This window comes from Ictalurus furcatus, chromosome 9 (genome assembly GCF_023375685.1).
Source record: "Ictalurus furcatus strain D&B chromosome 9, Billie_1.0, whole genome shotgun sequence".
NCBI classification, from domain to species: domain Eukaryota; kingdom Metazoa; phylum Chordata; class Actinopteri; order Siluriformes; family Ictaluridae; genus Ictalurus; species Ictalurus furcatus.
In genome coordinates this window covers 4,556,129-4,575,529 of record NC_071263.1, presented here as the reverse complement: position 1 = coordinate 4,575,529, position 19,401 = coordinate 4,556,129, and the positions used below count along the sequence as shown (strand labels likewise).

The 19,401-nt window shown below is 43.9% G+C and overlaps 6 non-coding genes across 6 annotated transcripts; all 6 read left to right on the top strand.

Moving 5' to 3' along the window:
- Window positions 1–5,177: 5,177 nt before the first annotated feature.
- On the top strand, window positions 5,178–5,249 carry trnah-gug (transfer RNA histidin (anticodon GUG)). Its single transcript has one exon. It is a non-coding gene; the product is annotated as a tRNA-His (tRNA).
- Window positions 5,250–5,363: 114 nt separating this feature from the next.
- trnar-acg (transfer RNA arginine (anticodon ACG)) lies at window positions 5,364–5,436 on the top strand. Its single transcript has one exon. It is a non-coding gene; the product is annotated as a tRNA-Arg (tRNA).
- A 202-nt stretch (window positions 5,437–5,638) lies between these two features.
- Window positions 5,639–5,710, top strand: trnae-uuc (transfer RNA glutamic acid (anticodon UUC)). Its single transcript has one exon. It is a non-coding gene; the product is annotated as a tRNA-Glu (tRNA).
- Window positions 5,711–11,070: 5,360 nt separating this feature from the next.
- On the top strand, window positions 11,071–11,142 carry trnae-uuc (transfer RNA glutamic acid (anticodon UUC)). Its single transcript has one exon. It is a non-coding gene; the product is annotated as a tRNA-Glu (tRNA).
- Window positions 11,143–16,970: 5,828 nt separating this feature from the next.
- Window positions 16,971–17,042, top strand: trnah-gug (transfer RNA histidin (anticodon GUG)). The gene has a single exon. It is a non-coding gene; the product is annotated as a tRNA-His (tRNA).
- Window positions 17,043–17,432: 390 nt separating this feature from the next.
- Window positions 17,433–17,504, top strand: trnae-uuc (transfer RNA glutamic acid (anticodon UUC)). Its single transcript has one exon. It is a non-coding gene; the product is annotated as a tRNA-Glu (tRNA).
- The last annotated feature ends 1,897 nt before the right edge of the window (window positions 17,505–19,401 follow it).

The window sequence follows — 19,401 nt, the reverse complement described above, 5'->3', positions numbered from 1 at the left end:
CAGAATCTAGTCAGGGTAGGCTTGAGTAAACAAATACGTTTTAAGCCTAGACTTAAACACTGAGACAGTGTCTGAGTCCCGAACAGTAATAGGAAGACTGTTCCATAACTGTGGGGCTCTATAAGCGAAAGCTCTCCCCCCTGCTGTAGCCTTCACTATTCGAGGTACCGTCAAATAGCCTGCATCTTTTGATCTAAGTAGGCGTGGCGGATCATATAAAACCAAAAGGTCGCTTAGATATTGTGGCGCAAGACCGTTTAGTGCTTTATAGGTGAATAAAAGTATTTTATAGTTAATGCGAGATTTTACTGGGAGCCAATGCAGTATTGATAATATCGGTGTGATATGGTCGTATCTTCTAGTTCTAGTTAGGACTCTAGCAGCTGCATTCTGGACTAACTGGAGCTTATTTATATTCCTACTGGAACATCCAGACAGTAAGGCGTTACAGTAATCTAATCTAGAGGTGACGAATGCATGAACTAGTATTTCCGCATCATGTAGTGACAATATGTTTCTTATTTTAGAAATATTTCTGAGATGAAAGAAAGCTATCCTAGTAATATTATCTACATGAGCATCAAATGATAGACTGGAGTCAATAATCACTCCAAGGTCTTTAACTGCTGTACATGATGAAACAGAAAGACCATCCAGAGTAACCATGTGATCAGAAAGATTACTTCTAGCTACACGTGGGCCTAATAAAAGTATTTCTGTTTTATCAGAATTAAGTAGAAGGAAATTAGTTAACATCCAATGTCTAATGTCCTTTACACAATCCTCAACTTTACTAAGCTTCTGTCTGTCCTCTGGCTTTGCTGAAACATACAACTGTGTATCATCAGCATAACAGTGGAAGCTAATTCCATGTTTACGAATAATTTGACCTAGGGGTAGCATATATAAAGTAAAGAGCAGTGGGCCTAAAACAGAACCCTGTGGAACTCCAAAAGTAACTTCAGTACGCATGGAGAAATCACCATTTACATCTACGAACTGATAACGATCGGTCAGATAAGACCTGAGCCAGGAGAGGACTGTTCCCTTAATACCAACAACATTTTCTAATCTATCAAGGAGAATAGTGTGATCAATAGTATCAAAAGCTGCACTAAGGTCGAGTAACACAAGCAGCGAGACACAACCCTGATCGTAGGTCAGTAGAAGGTCATTTACCACTTTAACTAACGCTGTCTCTGTGCTATGATGAGGTCTAAATCCTGACTGATACATTTCATGAATGTTATTCCTATCTAAGTACGAGCATAACTGCTTTGCTACAACCTTTTCTAAAATCTTAGACATGAAGGGGAGATTTGATATTGGTCTATAGCTGGACAACTGAGACGGGTCAAGATCAGGTTTTTTAATCAAGGGTTTAATAACTGCTAACTTAAGTGATTTAGGTACATAGCCAGTGCTTAGGGAAGAATTGATTATATTTAAAAGTGGTTCAATTACTCCTGGACAAATCTGTTTAAACAAACATGTAGGTACGGGATCTAGTATGCAAGTTGATGAATTGGCTGAAGAGATTAATGTAGCTAGTTCGGTCTCTCTAAGCGGAGCAAAACACTCTAAACATTGATCTGATATTGCTACATTGTCATGTAATGGGTTTGTTACAGTACTGTCCGGTTTTAATTTAATGGCCTGTATTTCACGTCTAATATTTTCAACCTTATCAATGAAAAATTTCATGAAATCTTCACTGCTATGTAATGATTGAGTGTTTCTCTCTGTAGTGGTTTTATTCCTAGTTAATTTTGCTACTGTGTCGAAGAGGAATCTAGAATTGTTTTTGTTGTCTCCTATTAAGGTGGAGAAATAGATTTTTCTAGCATCGCCAAGAGATTTCCTATATTTCAGTAGGCTCTCCTTCCATGCTGTTTGAAATATCACCAGTTTGGTTTGACGCCATTCACGTTCTAATTGTCGAGTTGTCTGTGTTAAGGTTCGCGTTTGATCGTTATACCAGGGTGCAAATTTTTTTTGTCTAATTATTTTTCTTTTGAGTGGAGCCACTCTATCTAGCGTGTAGCGGAGTGTTGACTCCAAGCTTTCAGTCGCCTGATCGAGTTCTATGGGATCTGACGGTGATCCAAATCTAATTGATGTTTCTGCGAGGTTATTTATGAAGCTCGGTGCAGTAGCTGATGTGTAGGTACGTTTTACGCGGTAGCGAGGCGAGGTGGAAATATTATGGTCAATATGTATTATGAACGAGATAAGATAATGGTCTGAGACAACTTCAGACTGAGGAAAAATTATAATATTTTCTATACTTAGTCCGTATGTTAGTATGAGGTCAAGAGTGTGACCACCATTATGAGTAGGCCCGATTACGTTCTGATTAATCCCTACTGCATCTAAGATGGACACAACCGCTAATCTTAGAGGGTCTTCCAGGTTATCAAAATGAATATTAAAGTCTCCGACGATTAATGCTTTATCTACAGACACAACCAGGTTTGAGACAAAGTCTGCAAATTCACTAAGAAATTCAGTATATGGCCCTGGGGGCCTGTAAATAATAATTAGAGGAATTGACTTATTTTTTGTGGCTACATAACTTATACTGGTATAAAGAATTTCAAAAGAATTAAATTCATGCTTAGGTTTTTGTGTGACGACTAGATTTTTACTATGGATGAGACCAACACCTCCTCCTCTACCAGTTGAACGAGGCTGATGTACATAACTGTATCCAGGAGGACTGGCTTCATTTAATGCTATGTACTCGTTTGGTTTAATCCAAGTTTCTGTTAAACACATTAAATTACATTCCTGATCAGTAATGATGTCGTTAACAATAAGAGCCTTAGACGCAAGAGATCTAATGTTTAATAGTCCTAGCCTCAGATCAAAAGTGCTGGCTGTGCATTCAATATGATTTAATTTTATGTTAATTAGGTTACGAAGATAGACTTTCCGAGATTTTCTATATATTTGTATAGCTCGGGGAACAGACACAGTCTCTATAGTATGTATTACCGGTGCCAGATTTTTAATTGAACATTGATAATACTGAATGTTGTTATTATTGGAAGATGTACTTACGGTAGGCAGTCACTTTGAGTGTATCGCCTTGGAGATGTTGTCTGACAGCAGTTCCGCTCCAAGGCTGCTGGGGTGCAGGCCATCAGGACGAAACAACCTAGGTCGCTCCCAGAACAGATTCCAGTTATTGACAAACACCAGATTCTGCTCATTACACCAAGAGACTAACCAATCATTTAATGCTAGAAGTCTACTGAACTTTTCTGCTCCACGTCTGTATGTGGGAAGAGGTCCAGAGACGATGATCTTCGCGGTGGGTGATCTGCCTCGTACCGTCTCTATCAGGCTGGAGAAGTCCCTCTTCAGAACCTCCGTCTGCCGCAGCCTGGTGTCGTTCGTCCCCGCGTGCAGCACAACCGCTCCAATGCGCTCGTCCTTCTTCAGGATCCCGGATACCTGCGCAGCGACATCAAGGACACAAGCACCAGAAAAACAGTGTGTGCGCACCTTACCTTTAGATGAGGCTACACGGACGTTCCGCACAATGGAGTCCCCGACGATCACAGCGTTGGGTCTGGTCTGACGGAGAGGGGCGAAGCGGTTCCTGGTAGGAATCTCGAACACCGGAGGTGGAGAGGGTCCAGCCCGCGCCTTCCGCCGCTGGTTCACCCAAGGCCCGAGGTGTGTTGGCGCCGGCGTGACGGAGACCACGGCTGGGAAAGTCCTAGGTGCACGGTCCCTGCACAGAGAAACACATGGCGTAGAGGGGCTGGGAGTGGAAATACCACGCTGTGTGCTTACCTTGGATATGTGGGCAGAGGCACAAGATGTTTCCAGCGCAGTTTGTCGCTCCAGCAGCTGGGCCTGCTTGTCGAGTAGGCCGCGGATCTGCTTCTCCACATCCTCCAGTTCCAGCCGCACCATGTGAAGCTCGAGCGAGTCCTCATCTGCACTCAAAACCGGAGAGACAGCAGACATATTTGTTTTTTAAATAGAACAGCGGTAAATGAGAAATGTCAAACGTAAACAAGGCTAGCGGTAGGTGATGCTAGCGGGCTACGGGCTACAAGCTAGTCGCAAGCTAGTCGCGAATGTTTGTAAAAAAAAATAATAGCGTTAGCTCGAAGGGTGCTGCTTCCTCAGTGACACTTCAGGTTGCCAGATACTCTGACTGTCAACATCCTAGCCTGGTCTGATCGTTACCTCTAATAAACTAGCAAAGCTGCCACTCTGAATCTGGCTGTAGTAGCCCCTTTTCAGGGGTGAGGTTGGTCTCAACGTCCCTGGATCAAACCTGTGCAAAGTGAAATGAGGCTGCTTTTCACTACAGCAGGCAAAAGGTGTGCCTCTTCATCCAGCATATGGTTTTCTGTCAAAAAAAAACCAAAACTTATCGGGCTACGGGAGGTTGATGTGCCTGAGGTTCATTTTCTCACACAACAGCCTGCATGTTTCCAATAAAGGTCAAAATCAGATTGCAAGATTTTGTTAGAAGTTAGGTGGGAATTTGCATTTACCGAGTACAGGTTGCCTTGCTATGAGTATAGCACACGCCATCAACATTTCTCACTGTACCAGGCCAAAAGAAGTGCCAGAATGTCCCACGCTGCATCTAGCAGTTGATTTTCTGGCCGAGTGGCACCCACGCCAAGCCCCGAAGTGTGGAGTGCGGTGATCGTATAGTGGTTAGTACTCTGCGTTGTGGTCGCAGCAACCCCGGTCCGAATCCGGGTCACGGCATAGAGTTTTCTACCTCACCCCTGAATCCTAAGGTTGAGCGTGTCTTGTGACCTCTAGCCCGTTTCCTCTGGAAAAGCACAAGTAGATCAGATATCACCTCTGATCCAAGGGCCAGTGGTGCAATGGATAACGCGTCTGACTACGAATCAGGAGATTCTAGGTCCAACTCCTGGTTGGCTCAGTCCCCTTTCACCTCACTCCAAAGGTGTGCCTTTGCAACCCACTCTGGCAACTGAGTTTCCAGCAGACCACTCATAATCTCTGGAATGCTGCGAGTCATGATCCTACTCAAGTCAGTGCGCTGGCTTCCAAGTTTGACCAACAGCGCTGCATTTTCTCGTTTTCCTGAAAGAAGTGCCAAAATGTCCCACGCTGCATCTAGCAGTTGATTTTCTGGCCGAGTGGCAACCCTCCCGAGCCCCGAAGTGTGGAGTGCCGTGATCGTATAGTGGTTAGTACTCTGCGTTGTGGTCGCAGCAACCCCGGTTCGAATCCGGGTCACGGCATAGAGTTTTCTACCTCACCCCTGAATCCTAAGGTTGAGCATGTCATGCGACCTCTAGCCCTTTTCCTCTGGAAAAGCACAAGTAGATCGGATATCACCTCTGCCCGTTTCCCATGGGCCAGTGGCGCAATGGATAACGCGTCTGACTACGGATCAGAAGATTCTAGGTTCAACTCCTGGCTGGCTCAGTTCCCTTTTACCTCACTCCAAAGGTGTGCCTTTGCAACCCACTCTGGCAGCTGAGTTTCGGGCATACCACTCATAATCTCTGGAATGCTGCGAGTCATGATCCTGCTCAAATCAGCGCGCTGACTTCCAAGTTTGCCAAACCCCGGTTGGAACGCGATTGACAGCGCTGCATTTTCTCATTTTCCTGAGCCGTAGCAGATGTCCCGTATGGTCTAGCGGTCAGGATTCTTGGTTTTCACCCAGGCGGCCCGGGTTCGACTCCCGGTATGGGAACGCTGGTTTCTTGTATGGCCCAAGTTGAAGTTAGTTTAGCTTCTCCAGCTGAAGGCTTGACTTAATAGAAATGAAAGCGTAAGTAGTTAGCTTCTCATTTCCACGAGCTTTCTGTGGGCCAGTGGTGCAAGGTATGGATCAGAAGATTCCAGCATCAACTCCTGGAGGATTTGCTTTAGCTCTCTCTTACCCCGTCCAACATTCAATTCAATTCAATTCAATTTTATTTGTATAGCGCTTTTTACAATAGACATTGTCTCAAAGCAGCTTTACAGAAATATCAACATGGTATACAGATATTAAAGGTGTGAATTTATCCCAACTGAGCAAGCCACTGAGTGGCGACGGTGGCAAGGAAAAACTCCCTAAGATGTTTTAAGAGGAAGAAACCTTGAGAGGAACCCGACTCAGAAGGGAACCCATCCTCATCTGGGTAACAATAGATAGTGTGAAAAAGTTCATTATGGATTCATATGAAGTCTGTATGGCCTTAGGAGCAGCCGTAGTCCCAGCAGTCTGGAATTAGAGAAGATTTGAGCTCCATCCAGAGGCAGAAAGGATCTGGATCTCTAGTATCTCCATAAATTCGTGCGGGGCTCGGCGAAAGGAGAGAGGGAGAAAAAAGATTATTATGACTGCGAAGTAGTAGAACAGAATCTAGTCAGGGTAGGCTTGAGTAAACAAATACGTTTTAAGCCTAGACTTAAACACTGAGACAGTGTCTGAGTCCCGAACAGTAATAGGAAGACTGTTCCATAACTGTGGGGCTCTATAAGCGAAAGCTCTCCCCCCTGCTGTAGCCTTCACTATTCGAGGTACCGTCAAATAGCCTGCATCTTTTGATCTAAGTAGGCGTGGCGGATCATATAAAACCAAAAGGTCGCTTAGATATTGTGGCGCAAGACCGTTTAGTGCTTTATAGGTGAATAAAAGTATTTTATAGTTAATGCGAGATTTTACTGGGAGCCAATGCAGTATTGATAATATCGGTGTGATATGGTCGTATCTTCTAGTTCTAGTTAGGACTCTAGCAGCTGCATTCTGGACTAACTGGAGCTTATTTATATTCCTACTGGAACATCCAGACAGTAAGGCGTTACAGTAATCTAATCTAGAGGTGACGAATGCATGAACTAGTATTTCCGCATCATGTAGTGACAATATGTTTCTTATTTTAGAAATATTTCTGAGATGAAAGAAAGCTATCCTAGTAATATTATCTACATGAGCATCAAATGATAGACTGGAGTCAATAATCACTCCAAGGTCTTTAACTGCTGTACATGATGAAACAGAAAGACCATCCAGAGTAACCATGTGATCAGAAAGATTACTTCTAGCTACACGTGGGCCTAATAAAAGTATTTCTGTTTTATCAGAATTAAGTAGAAGGAAATTAGTTAACATCCAATGTCTAATGTCCTTTACACAATCCTCAACTTTACTAAGCTTCTGTCTGTCCTCTGGCTTTGCTGAAACATACAACTGTGTATCATCAGCATAACAGTGGAAGCTAATTCCATGTTTACGAATAATTTGACCTAGGGGTAGCATATATAAAGTAAAGAGCAGTGGGCCTAAAACAGAACCCTGTGGAACTCCAAAAGTAACTTCAGTACGCATGGAGAAATCACCATTTACATCTACGAACTGATAACGATCGGTCAGATAAGACCTGAGCCAGGAGAGGACTGTTCCCTTAATACCAACAACATTTTCTAATCTATCAAGGAGAATAGTGTGATCAATAGTATCAAAAGCTGCACTAAGGTCGAGTAACACAAGCAGCGAGACACAACCCTGATCGTAGGTCAGTAGAAGGTCATTTACCACTTTAACTAACGCTGTCTCTGTGCTATGATGAGGTCTAAATCCTGACTGATACATTTCATGAATGTTATTCCTATCTAAGTACGAGCATAACTGCTTTGCTACAACCTTTTCTAAAATCTTAGACATGAAGGGGAGATTTGATATTGGTCTATAGCTGGACAACTGAGACGGGTCAAGATCAGGTTTTTTAATCAAGGGTTTAATAACTGCTAACTTAAGTGATTTAGGTACATAGCCAGTGCTTAGGGAAGAATTGATTATATTTAAAAGTGGTTCAATTACTCCTGGACAAATCTGTTTAAACAAACATGTAGGTACGGGATCTAGTATGCAAGTTGATGAATTGGCTGAAGAGATTAATGTAGCTAGTTCGGTCTCTCTAAGCGGAGCAAAACACTCTAAACATTGATCTGATATTGCTACATTGTCATGTAATGGGTTTGTTACAGTACTGTCCGGTTTTAATTTAATGGCCTGTATTTCACGTCTAATATTTTCAACCTTATCAATGAAAAATTTCATGAAATCTTCACTGCTATGTAATGATTGAGTGTTTCTCTCTGTAGTGGTTTTATTCCTAGTTAATTTTGCTACTGTGTCGAAGAGGAATCTAGAATTGTTTTTGTTGTCTCCTATTAAGGTGGAGAAATAGATTTTTCTAGCATCGCCAAGAGATTTCCTATATTTCAGTAGGCTCTCCTTCCATGCTGTTTGAAATATCACCAGTTTGGTTTGACGCCATTCACGTTCTAATTGTCGAGTTGTCTGTGTTAAGGTTCGCGTTTGATCGTTATACCAGGGTGCAAATTTTTTTTGTCTAATTATTTTTCTTTTGAGTGGAGCCACTCTATCTAGCGTGTAGCGGAGTGTTGACTCCAAGCTTTCAGTCGCCTGATCGAGTTCTATGGGATCTGACGGTGATCCAAATCTAATTGATGTTTCTGCGAGGTTATTTATGAAGCTCGGTGCAGTAGCTGATGTGTAGGTACGTTTTACGCGGTAGCGAGGCGAGGTGGAAATATTATGGTCAATATGTATTATGAACGAGATAAGATAATGGTCTGAGACAACTTCAGACTGAGGAAAAATTATAATATTTTCTATACTTAGTCCGTATGTTAGTATGAGGTCAAGAGTGTGACCACCATTATGAGTAGGCCCGATTACGTTCTGATTAATCCCTACTGCATCTAAGATGGACACAACCGCTAATCTTAGAGGGTCTTCCAGGTTATCAAAATGAATATTAAAGTCTCCGACGATTAATGCTTTATCTACAGACACAACCAGGTTTGAGACAAAGTCTGCAAATTCACTAAGAAAGTCAGTATATGGCCCTGGGGGCCTGTAAATAATAATTAGAGGAATTGACTTATTTTTTGTGGCTACATAACTTATACTGGTATAAAGAATTTCAAAAGAATTAAATTCATGCTTAGGTTTTTGTGTGACGACTAGATTTTTACTATGGATGAGACCAACACCTCCTCCTCTACCAGTTGAACGAGGCTGATGTACATAACTGTATCCAGGAGGACTGGCTTCATTTAATGCTATGTACTCGTTTGGTTTAATCCAAGTTTCTGTTAAACACATTAAATTACATTCCTGATCAGTAATGATGTCGTTAACAATAAGAGCCTTAGACGCAAGAGATCTAATGTTTTCTGCTCCACGTCTGTATGTGGGAAGAGGTCCAGAGACGATGATCTTCGCGGTGGGTGATCTGCCTCGTACCGTCTCTATCAGGCTGGAGAAGTCCCTCTTCAGAACCTCCGTCTGCCGCAGCCTGGTGTCGTTCGTCCCCGCGTGCAGCACAACCGCTCCAATGCGCTCGTCCTTCTTCAGGATCCCGGATACCTGCGCAGCGACATCAAGGACACAAGCACCAGAAAAACAGTGTGTGCGCACCTTACCTTTAGATGAGGCTACACGGACGTTCCGCACAATGGAGTCCCCGACGATCACAGCGTTGGGTCTGGTCTGACGGAGAGGGGCGAAGCGGTTCCTGGTTGGAATCTCGAACACCGGAGGTGGAGAGGGTCCAGCCCGCGCCTTCCGCCGCTGGTTCACCCAAGGCCCGAGGTGTGTTGGCGCCGGCGTGACGGAGACCACGGCTGGGAAAGTCCTAGGTGCACGGTCCCTGCACAGAGAAACACATGGCGTAGAGGGGCTAGGAGTGGAAATACCACGCTGTGTGCTTACCTTGGATATGTGGGCAGAGGCACAAGATGTTTCCAGCGCAGTTTGTCGCTCCAGCAGCTGGGCCTGCTTGTCGAGTAGGCCGCGGATCTGCTTCTCCACATCCTCCAGTTCCAGCCGCACCATGTGAAGCTCGAGCGAGTCCTCATCTGCACTCAAAACCGGAGAGACAGCAGACATATTTGTTTTTTAAATAGAACAGCGGTAAATGAGAAATGTCAAACGTAAACAAGGCTAGCGGTAGGTGATGCTAGCGGGCTACGGGCTACAAGCTAGTCGCAAGCTAGTCGCGAATGTTTGTAAAAAAAAATAATAGCGTTAGCTCGAAGGGTGCTGCTTCCTCAGTGACACTTCAGGTTGCCAGATACTCTGACTGTCAACATCCTAGCCTGGTCTGATCGTTAACTCTAATAAACTAGCAAAGCTGCCACTCTGAATCTGGCTGTAGTAGCCCCTTTTCAGGGGTGAGGTTGGTCTCAACGTCCCTGGATCAAACCTGTGCAAAGTGAAATGAGGCTGCTTTTCACTACAGCAGGCAAAAGGTGTGCCTCTTCATCCAGCATATGGTTTTCTGTCAAAAAAAAAAAAAAACTTATCGGGCTACGGGAGGTTGATGTGCCTGAGGTTCATTTTCTCACACAACAGCCTGCATGTTTCCAATAAAGGTCAAAATCAGATTGCAAGATTTTGTTAGAAGTTAGGTGGGAATTTGCATTTACCTAGTACAGGTTGCCTTGCTATGAGTATAGCACACGCCATCAACATTTCTCACTGTACCAGGCCAAAAGAAGTGCCAGAATGTCCCACGCTGCATCTAGCAGTTGATTTTCTGGCCGAGTGGCACCCACGCCAAGCCCCGAAGTGTGGAGTGCGGTGATCGTATAGTGGTTAGTACTCTGCGTTGTGGTCGCAGCAACCCCGGTCCGAATCCGGGTCACGGCATAGAGTTTTCTACCTCACCCCTGAATCCTAAGGTTGAGCGTGTCTTGTGACCTCTAGCCCTTTTCCTCTGGAAAAGCACAAGTAGATCAGATATCACCTCTGATCCAAGGGCCAGTGGTGCAATGGATAACGCGTCTGACTACGAATCAGGAGATTCTAGGTCCAACTCCTGGTTGGCTCAGTCCCCTTTCACCTCACTCCAAAGGTGTGCCTTTGCAACCCACTCTGGCAACTGAGTTTCCAGCAGACCACTCATAATCTCTGGAATGCTGCGAGTCATGATCCTGCTCAAATCAGCGCGCTGACTTCCAAGTTTGCCAAACCCCGGTTGGAACGCGATTGACAGCGCTGCATTTTCTCATTTTCCTGAGCCGTAGCAGCTGTCCCATATGGTCTAGCGGTCAGGATTCTTGGTTTTCACCCAGGCGGCCCGGGTTCGACTCCCGGTATGGGAACGCTGGTTTCTTGTATGGCCCAAGTTGAAGTTAGTTTAGCTTCTCCAGCTGAAGGCTTGACTTAATAGAAATGAAAGCGTAAGTAGTTAGCTTCTCATTTCCACGAGCTTTCTGTGGGCCAGTGGTGCAATGTATGGATCAGAAGATTCCAGCATCAACTCCTGGAGGGTTTGCTTTAGCTCTCTCTTACCCCGTCCAACATTCAATTCAATTCAATTCAATTTTATTTGTATAGCGCTTTTTACAATAGACATTGTCTCAAAGCAGCTTTACAGAAATATCAACATGGTATACAGATATTAAAGGTGTGAATTTATCCCAACTGAGCAAGCCACTGAGTGGCGACGGTGGCAAGGAAAAACTCCCTAAGATGTTTTAAGAGGAAGAAACCTTGAGAGGAACCCGACTCAGAAGGGAACCCATCCTCATCTGGGTAACAATAGATAGTGTGAAAAAGTTCATTATGGATTCATATGAAGTCTGTATGGCCTTAGGAGCAGCCGTAGTCCCAGCAGTCTGGAATTAGAGAAGATTTGAGCTCCATCCAGAGGCAGAAAGGATCTGGATCTCTAGTATCTCCATAAATTCGTGCGGGGCTCGGCGAAAGGAGAGAGGGAGAAAAAAGATTATTATGACTGCGAAGTAGTAGAACAGAATCTAGTCAGGGTAGGCTTGAGTAAACAAATACGTTTTAAGCCTAGACTTAAACACTGAGACAGTGTCTGAGTCCCGAACAGTAATAGGAAGACTGTTCCATAACTGTGGGGCTCTATAAGCGAAAGCTCTCCCCCCTGCTGTAGCCTTCACTATTCGAGGTACCGTCAAATAGCCTGCATCTTTTGATCTAAGTAGGCGTGGCGGATCATATAAAACCAAAAGGTCGCTTAGATATTGTGGCGCAAGACCGTTTAGTGCTTTATAGGTGAATAAAAGTATTTTATAGTTAATGCGAGATTTTACTGGGAGCCAATGCAGTATTGATAATATCGGTGTGATATGGTCGTATCTTCTAGTTCTAGTTAGGACTCTAGCAGCTGCATTCTGGACTAACTGGAGCTTATTTATATTCCTACTGGAACATCCAGACAGTAAGGCGTTACAGTAATCTAATCTAGAGGTGACGAATGCATGAACTAGTATTTCCGCATCATGTAGTGACAATATGTTTCTTATTTTAGAAATATTTCTGAGATGAAAGAAAGCTATCCTAGTAATATTATCTACATGAGCATCAAATGATAGACTGGAGTCAATAATCACTCCAAGGTCTTTAACTGCTGTACATGATGAAACAGAAAGACCATCCAGAGTAACCATGTGATCAGAAAGATTACTTCTAGCTACACGTGGGCCTAATAAAAGTATTTCTGTTTTATCAGAATTAAGTAGAAGGAAATTAGTTAACATCCAATGTCTAATGTCCTTTACACAATCCTCAACTTTACTAAGCTTCTGTCTGTCCTCTGGCTTTGCTGAAACATACAACTGCGTATCATCAGCATAACAGTGGAAGCTAATTCCATGTTTACGAATAATTTGACCTAGGGGTAGCATATATAAAGTAAAGAGCAGTGGGCCTAAAACAGAACCCTGTGGAACTCCAAAAGTAACTTCAGTACGCATGGAGAAATCACCATTTACATCTACGAACTGATAACGATCGGTCAGATAAGACCTGAGCCAGGAGAGGACTGTTCCCTTAATACCAACAACATTTTCTAATCTATCAAGGAGAATAGTGTGATCAATAGTATCAAAAGCTGCACTAAGGTCGAGTAACACAAGCAGCGAGACACAACCCTGATCGTAGGTCAGTAGAAGGTCATTTACCACTTTAACTAACGCTGTCTCTGTGCTATGATGAGGTCTAAATCCTGACTGATACATTTCATGAATGTTATTCCTATCTAAGTACGAGCATAACTGCTTTGCTACAACCTTTTCTAAAATCTTAGACATGAAGGGGAGATTTGATATTGGTCTATAGCTGGACAACTGAGACGGGTCAAGATCAGGTTTTTTAATCAAGGGTTTAATAACTGCTAACTTAAGTGATTTAGGTACATAGCCAGTGCTTAGGGAAGAATTGATTATATTTAAAAGTGGTTCAATTACTCCTGGACAAATCTGTTTAAACAAACATGTAGGTACGGGATCTAGTATGCAAGTTGATGAATTGGCTGAAGAGATTAATGTAGCTAGTTCGGTCTCTCTAAGCGGAGCAAAACACTCTAAACATTGATCTGATATTGCTACATTGTCATGTAATGGGTTTGTTACAGTACTGTCCGGTTTTAATTTAATGGCCTGTATTTCACGTCTAATATTTTCAACCTTATCAATGAAAAATTTCATGAAATCTTCACTGCTATGTAATGATTGAGTGTTTCTCTCTGTAGTGGTTTTATTCCTAGTTAATTTTGCTACTGTGTCGAAGAGGAATCTAGAATTGTTTTTGTTGTCTCCTATTAAGGTGGAGAAATAGATTTTTCTAGCATCGCCAAGAGATTTCCTATATTTCAGTAGGCTCTCCTTCCATGCCGTTTGAAATATCACCAGTTTGGTTTGACGCCATTCACGTTCTAATTGTCGAGTTGTCTGTGTTAAGGTTCGCGTTTGATCGTTATACCAGGGTGCAAATTTTTTTTGTCTAATTATTTTTCTTTTGAGTGGAGCCACTCTATCTAGCGTGTAGCGGAGTGTTGACTCCAAGCTTTCAGTCGCCTGATCGAGTTCTATGGGATCTGACGGTGATCCAAATCTAATTGATGTTTCTGCGAGGTTATTTATGAAGCTCGGTGCAGTAGCTGATGTGTAGGTACGTTTTACGCGGTAGCGAGGCGAGGTGGAAATATTATGGTCAATATGTATTATGAACGAGATAAGATAATGGTCTGAGACAACTTCAGACTGAGGAAAAATTATAATATTTTCTATACTTAGTCCGTATGTTAGTATGAGGTCAAGAGTGTGACCACCATTATGAGTAGGCCCGATTACGTTCTGATTAATCCCTACTGCATCTAAGATGGACACAACCGCTAATCTTAGAGGGTCTTCCAGGTTATCAAAATGAATATTAAAGTCTCCGACGATTAATGCTTTATCTACAGACACAACCAGGTTTGAGACAAAGTCTGCAAATTCACTAAGAAATTCAGTATATGGCCCTGGGGGTCTGTAAATAATAATTAGAGGAATTGACTTATTTTTTGTGGCTACATAACTTATACTGGTATAAAGAATTTCAAAAGAATTAAATTCATGCTTAGGTTTTTGTGTGACGACTAGATTTTTACTATGGATGAGACCAACACCTCCTCCTCTACCAGTTGAACGAGGCTGATGTACATAACTGTATCCAGGAGGACTGGCTTCATTTAATGCTATGTACTCGTTTGGTTTAATCCAAGTTTCTGTTAAACACATTAAATTACATTCCTGATCAGTAATGATGTCGTTAACAATAAGAGCCTTAGACGCAAGAGATCTAATGTTTAATAGTCCTAGCCTCAGATCAAAAGTGCTGGCTGTGCATTCAATATGATTTAATTTTATGTTAATTAGGTTACGAAGATAGACTTTCCGAGATTTTCTATATATTTGTATAGCTCGGGGAACAGACACAGTCTCTATAGTATGTATTACCGGTGCCAGATTTTTAATTGAACATTGATAATACTGAATGTTGTTATTATTGGAAGATGTACTTACGGTAGGCAGTCACTTTGAGTGTATCGCCTTGGAGATGTTGTCTGACAGCAGTTCCGCTCCAAGGCTGCTGGGGTGCAGGCCATCAGGACGAAACAACCTAGGTCGCTCCCAGAACAGATTCCAGTTATTGACAAACACCAGATTCTGCTCATTACACCAAGAGACTAACCAATCATTTAATGCTAGAAGTCTACTGAACTTTTCTGCTCCACGTCTGTATGTGGGAAGAGGTCCAGAGACGATGATCTTCGCGGTGGGTGATCTGCCTCGTACCGTCTCTATCAGGCTGGAGAAGTCCCTCTTCAGAACCTCCGTCTGCCGCAGCCTGGTGTCGTTCGTCCCCGCGTGCAGCACAACCGCTCCAATGCGCTCGTCCTTCTTCAGGATCCCGGATACCTGCGCAGCGACATCAAGGACACAAGCACCAGAAAAACAGTGTGTGCGCACCTTACCTTTAGATGAGGCTACACGGACGTTCCGCACAATGGAGTCCCCGACGATCACAGCGTTGGGTCTGGTCTGACGGAGAGGGGCGAAGCGGTTCCTGGTTGGAATCTCGAACACCGGAGGTGGAGAGGGTCCAGCCCGCGCCTTCCGCCGCTGGTTCACCCAAGGCCCGAGGTGTGTTGGCGCCGGCGTGACGGAGACCACGGCTGGGAAAGTCCTAGGTGCACGGTCCCTGCACAGAGAAACACATGGCGTAGAGGGGCTGGGAGTGGAAATACCACGCTGTGTGCTTACCTTGGATATGTGGGCAGAGGCACAAGATGTTTCCAGCGCAGTTTGTCGCTCCAGCAGCTGGGCCTGCTTGTCGAGTAGGCCGCGGATCTGCTTCTCCACATCCTCCAGTTCCAGCCGCACCATGTGAAGCTCGAGCGAGTCCTCATCTGCACTCAAAACCGGAGAGACAGCAGACATATTTGTTTTTTAAATAGAACAGCGGTAAATGAGAAATGTCAAACGTAAACAAGGCTAGCGGTAGGTGATGCTAGTGGGCTACGGGCTACAAGCTAGTCGCAAGCTAGTCGCGAATGTTTGTAAAAAAAAATAATAGCGTTAGCTCGAAGGGTGCTGCTTCCTCAGTGACACTTCAGGTTGCCAGATACTCTGACTGTCAACATCCTAGCCTGGTCTGATCGTTACCTCTAATAAACTAGCAAAGCTGCCACTCTGAATCTGGCTGTAGTAGCCCCTTTTCAGGGGTGAGGTTGGTCTCAACGTCCCTGGATCAAACCTGTGCAAAGTGAAATGAGGCTGCTTTTCACTACAGCAGGCAAAAGGTGTGCCTCTTCATCCAGCATATGGTTTTCTGTCAAAAAAAAAACAAAACTTATCGGGCTACGGGAGGTTGATGTGCCTGAGGTTCATTTTCTCACACAACAGCCTGCATGTTTCCAATAAAGGTCAAAATCAGATTGCAAGATTTTGTTAGAAGTTAGGTGGGAATTTGCATTTACCTAGTACAGGTTGCCTTGCTATGAGTATAGCACACGCCATCAACATTTCTCACTGTACCAGGCCAAAAGAAGTGCCAGAATGTCCCACGCTGCATCTAGCAGTTGATTTTCTGGCCGAGTGGCACCCACGCCAAGCCCCGAAGTGTGGAGTGCGGTGATCGTATAGTGGTTAGTACTCTGCGTTGTGGTCGCAGCAACCCCGGTCCGAATCCGGGTCACGGCATAGAGTTTTCTACCTCACCCCTGAATCCTAAGGTTGAGCGTGTCTTGTGACCTCTAGCCCTTTTCCTCTGGAAACGCACAAGTAGATCAGATATCACCTCTGATCCAAGGGCCAGTGGTGCAATGGATAACGCGTCTGACTACGAATCAGGAGATTCTAGGTCCAACTCCTGGTTGGCTCAGTCCCCTTTCACCTCACTCCAAAGGTGTGCCTTTGCAACCCACTCTGGCAACTGAGTTTCCAGCAGACCACTCATAATCTCTGGAATGCTGCGAGTCATGATCCTACTCAAGTCAGTGCGCTGGCTTCCAAGTTTGACCAACAGCGCTGCATTTTCTCGTTTTCCTGAAAGAAGTGCCAAAATGTCCCACGCTGCATCTAGCAGTTGATTTTCTGGCCGAGTGGCAACCCTCCCGAGCCCCGAAGTGTGGAGTGCCGTGATCGTATAGTGGTTAGTACTCTGCGTTGTGGTCGCAGCAACCCCGGTTCGAATCCGGGTCACGGCATAGAGTTTTCTACCTCACCCCTGAATCCTAAGGTTGAAGCGTGTCTTGCGACCTCTAGCCCTTTTCCTCTGGAAAAGCACAAGTAGATCGGATATCACCTCTGCCCGTTTCCCATGGGCCAGTGGCGCAATGGATAACGCGTCTGACTACGGAGCAGAAGATTCTAGGTTCAACTCCTGGCTGGCTCAGTTCCCTTTTACCTCACTCCAAAGGTGTGCCTTTGCAACCCACTCTGGCAGCTGAGTTTCGGGCATACCACTCATAATCTCTGGAATGCTGCGAGTCATGATCCTGCTCAAATCAGCGCGCTGACTTCCAAGTTTGCCAAACTCCGGTTGGAACGCGATTGACAGCGCTGCATTTTCTCATTTTCCTGAGCCGTAGCAGATGTCCCATATGGTCTAGCGGTCAGGATTCTTGGTTTTCACCCAGGCGGCCCGGGTTCGACTCCCGGTATGGGAACGCTGGTTTCTTGTATGGCCCAAGTTGAAGTTAGTTTAGCTTCTCCAGCTGAAGGCTTGACTTAATAGAAATGAAAGCGTAAGTAGTTAGCTTCTCATTTCCACGAGCTTTCTGTGGGCCAGTGGTGCAATGTATGGATCAGAAGATTCCAGCATCAACTCCTGGAGGATTTGCTTTAGCTCTCTCTTACCCCGTCCAACATTCAATTCAATTCAATTCAATTTTATTTGTATAGCGCTTTTTACAATAGACATTGTCTCAAAGCAGCTTTACAGAAATATCAACATGGTATACAGATATTAAAGGTGTGAATTTATCCCAACTGAGCAAGCCACTGAGTGGCGACGGTGGCAAGGAAAAACTCCCTAAGATGTTTTAAGAGGAAGAAACCTTGAGAGGAACCCGACTCAGAAGGGAACCCATCCTCATCTGGGTAACAATAGATAGTGTGAAAAAGTTCATTATGGATTCATATGAAGTCTGTATGGCCTTAGGAGCAGCCGTAGTCCCAGCAGTCTGGAATTAGAGAAGATTTGAGCTCCATCCAGAGGCAGAAAGGATCTGGATCTCTAGTATCTCCATAAATTCGTGCGGGGCTCGGCGAAAGGAGAGAGGGAGAAAAAAGATTATTATGACTGCGAAGTAGTAGAACAGAATCTAGTCAGGGTAGGCTTGAGTAAACAAATACGTTTTAAGCCTAGACTTAAACACTGAGACAGTGTCTGAGTCCCGAACAGTAATAGGAAGACTGTTCCATAACTGTGGGGCTCTATAAGCGAAAGCTCTCCCCCCTGCTGTAGCCTTCACTATTCGAGGTACCGTCAAATAGCCTGCATCTTTTGATCTAAGTAGGCGTGGCGGATCATATAAAACCAAAAGGTCGCTTAGATATTGTGGCGCAAGACCGTTTAGTGCTTTATAGGTGAATAAAAGTATTTTATAGTTAATGCGAGATTTTACTGGGAGCCAATGCAGTATTGATAATATCGGTGTGATATGGTCGTATCTTCTAGTTCTAGTTAGGACTCTAGCAGCTGCATTCTGGACTAACTGGAGCTTATTTATATTCCTACTGGAACATCCAGACAGTAAGGCGTTACAGTAATCTAATCTAGAGGTGACGAATGCATGAACTAGTATTTCCGCATCATGTAGTGACAATATGTTTCTTATTTTAGAAATATTTCTGAGATGAAAGAAAGCTATCCTAGTAATATTATCTACATGAGCATCAAATGATAGACTGGAGTCAATAATCACTCCAAGGTCTTTAACTGCTGTACATGATGAAACAGAAAGACCATCCAGAGTAACCATGTGATCAGAAAGATTACTTCTAGCTACACGTGGGCCTAATAAAAGTATTTCTGTTTTATCAGAATTAAGTAGAAGGAAATTAGTTAACATCCAATGTCTAATGTCCTTTACACAATCCTCAACTTTACTAAGCTTCTGTCTGTCCTCTGGCTTTGCTGAAACATACAACTGTGTATCATCAGCATAACAGTGGAAGCTAATTCCATGTTTACGAATAATTTGACCTAGGGGTAGCATATATAAAGTAAAGAGCAGTGGGCCTAAAACAGAACCCTGTGGAACTCCAAAAGTAACTTCAGTACGCATGGAGAAATCACCATTTACATCTACGAACTGATAACGATCGGTCAGATAAGACCTGAGCCAGGAGAGGACTGTTCCCTTAATACCAACAACATTTTCTAATCTATCAAGGAGAATAGTGTGATCAATAGTATCAAAAGCTGCACTAAGGTCGAGTAACACAAGCAGCGAGACACAACCCTGATCGTAGGTCAGTAGAAGGTCATTTACCACTTTAACTAACGCTGTCTCTGTGCTATGATGAGGTCTAAATCCTGACTGATACATTTCATGAATG